The following is a 10,984-nucleotide window of genomic DNA, read 5'->3' as shown; positions in this document are numbered from 1 at the left end:
CTCTCTCTCTCTCTCTCTCTCTCTCTCACACACACACACACACACACAGAGAGAGAGAGAGAGAGAGAATTAAAAATAAAACCAAATATTTTTCAAAGTTTAAATACAACAAGAGATCTCAGCCCATAGTTCAAGTAGCAGAAATACCAGTAGCAGATAAGGAGGAATTTGGACATGTGAAGAGGGTCTGTAAACTTTGTTTTTTAGGGGAAACAGTATCCCTTCATCGTGGAGATGAAAGGTAACTCTTAATAAAAGTATGCAGAGAACTCCATTTGTAGCTGTTCAGACAACTAGCAGGGCAGAAAGAGATGGTCTACTATTGTGAGTGCTGGGCAGGGTGCTGCTTCCTCAATGTACAGGGTAGTTTTTTGTTAACTTGACACAAACTAAGGTCATCTGAGAGGAAGGAACCTCAATTAAGAAAAGGCCTCCATATGATTAGGTGATAGGCAAGCTTGTAGTCATTTTCTTAATTGTGGAAGAATCTAACCCATTGTGGATTGTGCCTTCCCTAGACTGGTGGTCCTGGGTTCTATAAGAAAACAGAGCAAGCCAAGAAGAGCAAGTCAATAAGTAGGACTCTTTCATGGCCTCTGCATCAGCGCCTGCCTCCAGGTCCCTGCCCTGTCTGAGTTCCTGTCCTGACTTCCTTTGATAAGGGACAGTAATATGGAAGTATAACCCAAATAAAGCCTTTCCTCCCCAACTTGTTTTGAGGTAAAGGTGTTTCATCACAGCAATAGAAACCCTAAGATACCAGTCATTGGCCAGCGGCATTAAGCCAGCTTATCACAGACTTGTCTATTCAAGAGCTCTAGGAGTAGCCCAGGCCTACCTCAAGCACAAGAAAGCCCATTGCCCTCACTCCTTAATGAAGAGTCTTTTATTTCCAGGGCTTTCAGAGGAAACTTTTAGAAAGAGCCAAAACTTTTAGAAAAAGTCAAAAACTGATCAACCCTCTCATGGAGGTGATGGTTCCAGTAAGATCATCCTGGGCAATATAAGGAGAACCTACGTCAAAAACAAAACAAATTACAACAATATCTATATATTGGTAATACTTCAGGGGTTTTCAGACTGGAATAGTCTCACTGCCATAATTAATAGCATAGGATGAACGAGAATAAGCCTAATCATAGATTTTCTGCCCTCTGCCATGTGGGTCCTCATGTATATTTACCAAATATGCTCTCTCTGGTCTTCTTATTTTCTGAAAATTAGCTGGTCAGGTATCATAAACTCTATTTATTTCTGAGTTTCAAAAACATCATTCAGCCAGAGTGAATTTTCAGAAGCAATTGAATTTTATGCTACTAGATTTAAAATTAGAAAAAAATGAAATCAGTCTTACATACATAAGATCTAATGCCTCGTGCCTGAGCTAAGTCATCATAAGCCCTGATCTAACACAAGTCATAGGTCATTTTTTATGATGTCCCTTATTAAAAATTGAATGGTTGAATAAAAAGAGCTCAAACCCATTATCTCCAACAAAATTCTTTTCACTTGAGAAGTCAGTCAAAGGCATCTCCTATGGGAAGGCCAGCAATGGGTAGGTGTGTGTTTAAAGAATAGCAAATTATTCATGGGCACTCAGGAAACACAAAGAGATGTATGGTGCCATTTATATTTCTACTTCCTTCCCTTTTATTCATTAGTTGACCTAGCTCATGGGGTAGAACCAGTCATATTCATGTGTTCATTTCATTCTAAGTTAACCATCTCAGAAAATACTCTCCCACACATACACACACATATAAAGCCAGAAGTGTGTCTCTTAGGATATTATAAATCCTATAAAATTTACAGTGCAGATTACAACATTTCAAATACATATGTATAAATATATAACTATATATATATATACATATAGTTATATATATTATGTAATTATAAGTATATAAATTTAATGTAAGAAAGGTGATATGTGGTAAATTCAGGCAAGGACATATAGTTCATCTCTAGAAGGAAATTAAAGACTAGGTCATGAAAAGGCACAGAGAAAGTTTAAATTAAGATTATGAATCAAATGAATTCAATTTGAAAAGACTACAAATGTTAGTATTTCAGTGACATGACATTATGAAACAATTATAAAGTTAATAAGTTATATCTGTTGAAGCTCGAGATAAGATTCAGAGGGACAGTGAACATATTCTGCTTGATTCTCTAATAATGAATGCATGATGGCATGTCTTTGTTTAAATTAATTGAATGTCCAATGACAGGAATGGATGACCATATATATTTTTTCGGTGTGGGATGACTGGGAATAAAGCAATATATATGTATATATTACAACATAAAAGAAAGAATAGCAAATTATTTCTGAATAATAAAGATTTCTTAATTATGTTTCATGAGTCCTAATATTTAATTCTTAAAATCAGTGACTAAAACTTTTTAAAATGATAAAAATAAAATGTCACAAAATTACCAAGTTCAGGAAACAACTCCTACCTCAGGGCTAAAAAATAGAATGGGATTAGAGCTGAAAAGAGACTTTAGGAAAGCTGCCCTACAGGGTGATGTTCAGAGCTTTGAAAAAGCACACTCCTCAACCAGGGACTGTGGTCCTGAACATGGAGGTGAGACTCCATGTGCAGAATTCACATACCTTAAGAGGAGAAACTGGTAGGTGCTTCTACTGTCTCAAGGATACTACAAGACTGATTCTGCAAAGGTCAGAAACTGCAAAGGTGTGGTTCTGACAGCACCCAAAATATCAGCAAACAAGAAGGATTTTATCCTTTCTCTTCCAGCTCTGCAGTTCTCTCTGCCCCGTTTGTAAGAGCAACAGTAACTCGGTTCCCAGCAAAATCCTATCACATTAATTTTCTAAGATTCCAAAGAATGTCATGGGTTCCAAACATGTTCTTCATTGTTCCTGGTCTGTAATAAGAACTCAGCTTCCCATTGGAAGTCAGTGCCAGTGTGTCCATGTAGTAGACTCTTCTCATTGACCCATTGGTTAAATGATGTGAATATTCAAAGGCAACAAGCAGCAAGCTCAGGTTCTGTTGTACCAAAGGCAGGGACCTGCTGCTGAGGCAGGGATCTCTCTCTCTCCCCGGTGTTGACTTGTTGCTGTACGGTGTGTTAGTTAAAGAGGAGATAATGTATAAATGAGTTATTTTACTGTAGGAAGGAGAAAATATGTTGGTTAAGTAAAGGGAAGGGAAGGAGAGAGAGAGAGAAGAGGAAGAAAACAAGAGAAGAACAAAGAGCAAGAGAAGAGAGAGAAAGAATAAGAGAGGGAGAGCAGAGAGAAGACAAAGAATGAGAGAGCAAGAGAAAGAGAGGGGAAGAATAAGAGAGTGAGAGTGAGAGAGAGTAAGAGTAAGAGAGCAAGAGAGAGAAGAGGGGGCAAACTGCCCCTTTTATAGTATGGGGCATGGCATGTCTGGCTTGTGGTCAGACGACTGGGTGCAGGGTCAAGCTAGAATGCTGAGAGCTTGAGGTATTGTCTGCCTAATGGAGCACACATCTCCTGCAGGGGCAGCTGTGAGGGGTTGTGATTGAAACAGGAACCAAAGACTCAGGAGTTATGGCCAGGCTTCTTCCACCTCCTGCAAGCAGAAATTTCCCACAGGGGTCCAGGGCTCAAAGCCAAATACTCTACTGAGCTTAAACTGCCTGAGGAGAACACTGCCCCCCAAGGTTCAATTCAGTAGATCCACTGCTGTGAACCCAGAGAGAACCAAACCTCCAAAATGTTGAATCTCAAAATTAAAACAATGAAATCTATAAATGGATAGGGAGAGCTGATCTCATACTATCTGATTGCTGGTCTAGTATAGTGCTCCATGTACTTAGACTATAGGATACAGCCTACAAGAGAGGCTGATGATTCAAGGTACATATTTATTATAAGTAGGAAAGTATTCCCTTTTGGAGTTTGTAGGACAAAACCCAACATTACTGCAGAAATTTCACATGGAATTAAACACTATGTGTCCATGTCTGTAGAGAGGAAGCAGGGCACACCATGACTAAGTCAAATGGGAATGTATTCAACCAAGCAGGTAAAGATCCTGGAAAGAGAAAGAATTAAGGAGGAGGAGAGAAACCCTGACAATTTGCCTTAAGTTACCTTTATTGAGGGTCATGAAGTACATAAGCAAATGCATGAAGGAAAGTCCCTGATGTGTTTTAAAGTTTCCAGATCATAGTCAGGGATGGAAAGAAGAGGAACTTAAGTCAGAGACCAGTTTTATCTCACTGTTGGATTTGATATGTTGGGCATGAGGAGTGGGGGTGTTCATACCCTATTTGTGGAGACATTGATGTTTAGAAAAATATGGGAGTCCTAAGGATGCATAATAAAATACTGTACCCTACAGGACACACTAAAATGCTTTCAGTTTGATCTGATCTCTTACAGATGCCAAGTGCCAGCAGAGAAGCTTCAAGGATGGTATTATGTAAGAGCTACTGAGACAGCAGGTAGTCAACAGTAGCAGGAGCCTCAGGTAGGTGCAACACATGTTACTAACTTCCTGAATAGCACCAATCCCTGTCTTCATGGTGTCCAAAAGTTCTTGCAAACTCTTTTCATGTGCTCTTAATTTTTTAAGTACATTTCTTGATTGAATGGTCTATTTCTTCTATTTTATCTTCAAATCTCGATATTCTATATTCTATCTGATCTATTCTACTGGAAAGACTTTTCAATTGGCTGAGTGAGCAGCTCAGTCCGACCATCATTTCAACTCAAGATTCCTGCAGTATTGCTATTTCTTTATTGAGTTTACTTTTCTTTTTTATTAGTTATTTTCTTTATTTACATTTCAAATGATATCTCCTCTTCCGGTTTCCCCTCTGAAAAAAAAAAAAAAACCCTGTTCCCTCCCCCCTCTCCCTGCTCACCAACTCACTCTCTCCCACATCCTGGCCCTGGCATTCCCCTACACTGGGGCATACAACCTTCTCAGGACCAAGGGCCTCTCCTCACATTGATGACAAACTAGGCCATCCTCTGCTATATACATATGCTGCTGGAGCCATGAGTCCCACCGTGTGTACTTTTTGATTGGTTGGTGTTTTAGTCCCTGGGAACTCTGAGGGTACTAGTTAGTTCATATTGTTGTTCGTCCTAAGGGGCTTCAAACACTTCAGTGCCTTGAGTCCTTTCTCCGGCTCCTACTTTTCAAATCCTGAATTTTCTTCATTATTTCCTTTTCTTGACCTTTACTTAGACATTTATTCCTATCCTCCGTAAGCTCATTGGAATGTTTGTTCATGTCTTCTTTAAAGTTCTTGAATTTTTAATCATGTTACTGATTGTTCTTTTACATTTTGTGTACTGAGATTCATCTTGGTAATTCTCCCTGGAGGACACTGAACTAGTGGGTCTTGCAGGGGACACAAAGTGTTGGCATTTTATCTTGATTGTGGTTTTGCCATGTGACTTGAGCATGTGGTCTTCTACTGTTGGTCATGTGTCTGAGATAAGATGCTAGCCTACCTCTGGTAAGTGCAGCTTTGGCTCTGGTTTTGCTGTTACCCAAGCTTAATTTCAGATCAGTTATGAAGAGTTGGTATGTCAATCCCTCAGATACTCTGTGCTGACTATTCATAGATAGTTATCTTTATTTTATGCATATGAGTGTTTTTCCTGAATGTATGTAAACACACTGCATGTTTTCCTGGTGCAACAGAGGCCAGAACACTGTACTGAGTCTCCTAGAACTGGTATTAAAGACAGTTGTAAGCACTACATGGATCCTAGGAATTGATCCTGTATCCTCTGCAGAAAGGGCTATTTATTTAGGATGGATCTTCCTACACTGGTGTGCAAGCTGCACTAGTGAGATAGACCTGGGATTGTGAAGATAGTGAAGGTCAAGGGAGATTTGGGCCCTCATCTGACTGGAAAGATATCCAACCCTTGGGACTCCAGCTAAGCTTGGAGTATGGGGCTAGTGCAGACAGTGGAGATCAGGGCCATTCACCAGGCTGGGCTGGTGTAGACTGAGTGTCCTGAGCTAGGTTTGGAAGTGTGAGGACAGCATGGACATGTTGTGGTCTAGCTCCCTCACAAGACTGGACTGGTACATGGCTGCATAACCGAAGCTAGGATTTGACATATTATTTATGAAACTCCCAAAGTAGCTGAGCCTAACAGATATGCATAGAGGGATCATTTTGTTTAATTATTTAAACCATCCTCCACAGTGATGACCTTGAACTAAAATTTGTGTAATGTGCAAATTCTTTAGCTCTGTCTATTCTTGGAATTTTTAAAATGAACTTAATTCCCATGCCTCTACATCACTAATCATCCATTCTGTTTTTTCCAACTCTCAGACCATCCAATTAAATACAAATACACTCTTCCATTGGTATCAGGAAATCACACAGCCATCTTTAAAGAAGGCCACATCAATGTTTATTTTGTTATATTTTTATTAAGAATGTTCCATGAAAGCATTGGCTTTAAAAAAGGACAATACAGTGTCAGGCCTTAGGACCACTATTACTGAGGCTATGGAGCACTCACAATAATGGACCTAGCACAACCTCACTCCAGAAGACTCAACAAGCAGCTGGAAGAGTCAGAGGCAGATAGTTGCACCCAACCAATGGACAAAAGTAGTTGAATTAGGGAAAGACTGGAAGAAGCTGAAGAGGAGGGCGACCCTGTAGGAAGACCAGCAGTCTCAATTAATCTGGACCCCCGAGATCTCTCAAACACTAGACTACTAAACAGGCAGCATACACCAGCTAATATGAGGCCGCCAACACACATACAGCAGAGGGCTGCCAGGTCAGTGTTCCTTCAGAGATGATGCATCTAACCCTCAAGAGACTGGAGGCCCCAGGGAATCTAAAGGTCAAGTGGGGTGGGGAATGGGGACATCCATGTGCCGACAGGGGTGTGGGGAGGAGGTATAGGATGTGGAGCAGTAGGAGGGTGGGCAGGGGCGGGGGAGAATAAAATATGGAGTGTAAAATAAATAAATAAATAAACAAATATTTTAAAAGGAGGAGAAAGTCAATATAGCAGAAGTTACCTTTGACAGCACTCACTGTACCTGCTCCTAGAACTGCTTGTTCCTCTTTCAAGAGCTCATGTTAGATTTTTTTTGTGTTTACATATATTGTGTATCTGTGTATGTGCATGCATGGGCAGGTATGAGTGCATGCCCAAGTGTGTGTGTGAGTGTGTGTGTGTGTGTATGTGTGTGTGAGAGAGAGAGAAAGAGAGAGAGAGAGAGAAAGAGAGAAATAGGGTTATGACTAGTGGTACCAGACTGGCCTCTTTCAAGTCTTGAAACATGGCAATGGCCTCTGCCACTCATACAGAAATATGAATGTGATATGCCATCTCAACAGGAGATGAAGTGATAATTGCATCAACATGGCACCTTCCATCATAACGTCTTCACTCATAAGTCAAAAGCATAATGAAATGATTCTTCCAATCAACAAATTAATTATATCCAAATGATGCATTCAGTAACAGGAAATATCTATAAAAGAAATAATGTAACAGAAAGATTTGCAATCTGTAGATCTTATTGAATACATGGGGACTCTAATTTAAGCAAATGACCTGGCCCAGAACCATCTCGGGCAGTATCACTGATTGGTCCATGACATCCATATGTGACAGCTCAGTGATGAAGAAAGCTCCATGTAGTTCTAGAGGGTAAGAACAAAATTACCAACTATAACTTTCTTCAGGGATTTCCTGACAATGGATGACAAGTACAAGAGAAATACTAAACTTAAATAATGGTTAAGTAAATATAAATACAAATCACGGGCTAGTGGGATGTCTCAGTGGGTAAAAGTACCAACAGCTCTTCCAAAGGTCCAGCAACCATAACGTGGCTCACAACCATCCATAATGAGATCTGACACCCTCTTCTGGTGTGTCTGAGAACAGCTACAATTTACTTATTTTTTTTATTCTTTTATTATTATTATTATTATTATTATTATTATTATTATTATTAGATGTTTTCTTTATTTACAATATCTCCTTTCCCAGGTTCCCCTCCAATAAATAAATAAATAAAGATAAATAAATAAATAAACAAAAACTAAAACAAACCCCTGTTCCCTCCCCCTCCCCCTGCTCACCACCCCTTCCTCTCCTGCTTACTGGCATTCCCCTACAATGGGGCATAGAACCTTCACAGGGCCAAAGGCCTCTCCTCCCATTGATGACTAGCTAGGCCATCCTCTGCTATACATAAGCTGCTGGAGTCATGAGTCCCACCATGTGTACTCTTTGGTTGGTGGTTTAGTCCCTGGGAGTTCTGAGGGTACTAGGTAGTTCATATTGTTGTTCGTCCTAAGGGGCTGCAAACCCTTCAGTTCCTTGGGTCCTTTCTCTAGCTTCTTCACTGGGGACCCTGTGCTCAGTCCAATGGATGGCTGTGAGCCTCTAAATCTTTGGGCCAGAGTGAGCAGGGACTGAGCGAGTGGAGTCTACAGGAGCTAGTGGGATTGACCAGAGTGGGTGGGGTTGACCAGAGTGAGCAGAGTCGACCAGAGCAAGCAGAAATCCTAAAAAAGAATCAATTCCCAACAACCAGATGAAGGCTAACAATTATCTGTACAGCTACAGTGTATACTCATATGCATAAAATAAAAATAAATAAATCTAAAAAAAAAGAAAAAAGTGTATATTCAATAATCTACCCCCTTTTAAAAAGAAAATACAAATCACAATGAGATATCAAATCTAACCTATGGGTATAGCTACTATAATAAATAATACATAGGTGAATACATAAGTAAAGAAGGCAGTGTTGTTAAAAATGTAGAGTTGTAAGCATGCAGGCTTATTTACCAGGCCAAGGTTACCTGATATGGCCAAAAGGAAAGAAACCAGGCTCAAATTCGAGAAGCCTCAACTGAAGCTGTGACAATTTTATTGAGAGCAATTATTCTTTTAAAACCTTTATATGAAACAATATAATAGCAATTGCCAGGGTCAATACAGTTGTAGTTGCCAGAATACAATGACGTTTGCAAGCTATCCAGGATACACAATATTAGTGTCTAAGACCAACTGTCCTGTCAAGCTCCCATGCTTCCTTGACTTCTAAGGGAACATACAGAGAAATACAAAGCAACCTGGACTGTTCACTGCCTGAGGGAGTGCCTCGGTCTCTCAGGAACTGGAAGACACATTGTGCCCCAGGAGCCATGGACTCTAACCTGGAAAACCTTTGATGCATGCCTCTCAAGGAAGCTAAGCCAGGCAGACCAACTGCACAGTTTCTTGCAAAGAGTAATTTGGCTTTTCTACATTCCCCTGATAGGAACATGAATAGTAAGGCAGCTGCGGCTGGTGCTTTTTCTAACAACAAGTCAAATACATGATTTAGTCAAATGCAAGGTGTAGTCATTTTGCTTTTTTTATCAACATTAAGAAGAATAAAATTTAATTACACCCTAGAATATGAATGAATTTATGAACATTTTGCTGAAATAAAGCAGTCACAGATGACAAATAATATTTTATTTCACGTGTTAGATGTACCTAGCTTGGTCAAATAAATACAAAGTAGAGTGGTAGTCAGGAAGACATTGAGGGGGTGCCTGAAAGTGGAAAGGGTCTTTTAATGGCCATAGCTTTGGTTTTATAATAGAAATGTGAAGAGGAGACACACAAAAGTGAAAGTGCTTTACCTTCTCTGAACTACACACTTAAAATGGAAAGACGATACACTTTATGTTATATCATTTTTTATTTGAATTTTACTTTGAATTTACTTGAATTTTATTCCAAAAAATCTTGTCTCTGTGTATTGTGTAACTGTGCATCACTATTGCTTACTACCAGTGACTGTACAATGTACTTTTCAATAAACTAATTACTTTGATAATTGTGAGGACTTCAAGCATTCACTGTTTTTATACCACATGGCCTCATTGGATTATAGGAATTTTAATTTTTAATTCCTCTGTGATTAATTCAATAGTCCACTGTTCATTTAAAAAGTATTATTCCTTCTTCAAGTGTTCATGTAGTTTCTGTGGTTCCCCTTGCTGTTATTTTCCACTTAATTACACTGTAATCTGATAAGATACAAAGACAACCTGTCCTTAACAAAGACAATTTGTTAAGGATTGATTTGCAGCTTATAACATGATCAGTTTAATGAAATGTCCACTAATATCCCAATGATATGCTTTACAAAATTGGAACCAACAATGCTACAATTCATATATCAACATGAAAGACCACAGATAGCCAAAGTAACACTACTGGGGGTTCACAATGCCTGACCTTTAATTATAATACAGAGCCATAGTAACAAAGAAAGTACAGTATTGGGGCAAAAAAATAAAAATAAGCACATAGACCAATTTCTAGAGGACCTAGAAACAAAACTTTAACTAAGACAAATTAATACCAGACAGACAGGGGTTACAGCTTACAGGTCCCTTTGGACTACATTTCCCAAAATGCTTTGCGGCGGCCGGCCGAGCCCAGGAGCCTGCGCCTGTTTGCGTGAGCGGCTGGCTGCTGGCTCCACACCTGAGTCCTCTGTGTCCTCCTCTGTGTCCTCCGTCCTGGGCCAGCCCGCGCGAGGTGGAGTGGGCCAGCCCGCGTGAGGTGGAGTTCGGGGAGGTGGCCCGCGCCTGACAGAGTGAGGTGCACACCCGCTGAGCTGTTCGGTGTGGCGTGCGTACAGCCCCTGACGTCTGCACAGAATTGATTCCAAAGAGTTTAGGTTGCCTTAACTCAGAGGCACCTTCTATATTCTTGGATTAGACGTTTTTTCCTTAGAAATTATTATTAAAAGAGTTAGATTTGATGATTTTCCATTGATTATTGTTTTACAGTCTGGTTACAAGTCCATTTTTTACAAGTCTGGTCCCTGGTTCTGCGTGGGGGCTCAGGAACTCAGCCTCTCTAAGAGCTGTGGAACGCACAAGAGGGACGGGATCATTTACACCTGCCCTGCTTGAACCAGCTGGTTACAGCTCTGGGGTCAAAAGATTTTTGTTTCTA

The sequence above is a fragment of the Mastomys coucha genome, unplaced genomic scaffold (assembly GCF_008632895.1).
Source record: "Mastomys coucha isolate ucsf_1 unplaced genomic scaffold, UCSF_Mcou_1 pScaffold20, whole genome shotgun sequence".
Taxonomy (NCBI): domain Eukaryota; kingdom Metazoa; phylum Chordata; class Mammalia; order Rodentia; family Muridae; genus Mastomys; species Mastomys coucha.
Note: the sequence above shows the minus strand (reverse complement) of the source record.